Consider the following 243-nt stretch of genomic DNA (forward strand, 5'->3'; position numbering starts at 1 on the left):
TCCGAGCCCTTCTCCTCCAGCTCGCTCTGCAGGCGCTCCTTCTCCGCGTTCGCCTCCTCCAGCTGCTGGGTCGTCTCCTCCAGCTGGCCGCGCAGCGCCTCGTTGTCCTCCTTGGCGGCCTCGGCCTCCGAGCCCTTCTCCTCCAGCTCGCTCTGCAGACGCTCCTTCTCCGCGTTCGCCTCCTCCAGCTGGCCGCGCAGCGTCTCGTTGTCCTCCTTGGCGGCCTCCGCCTCCGAGCCCTTC

The sequence above is a fragment of the Leishmania infantum genome, chromosome 14 (assembly GCF_000002875.2).
Source record: "Leishmania infantum JPCM5 genome chromosome 14".
NCBI classification, from domain to species: Eukaryota; Euglenozoa; class Kinetoplastea; order Trypanosomatida; family Trypanosomatidae; genus Leishmania; species Leishmania infantum.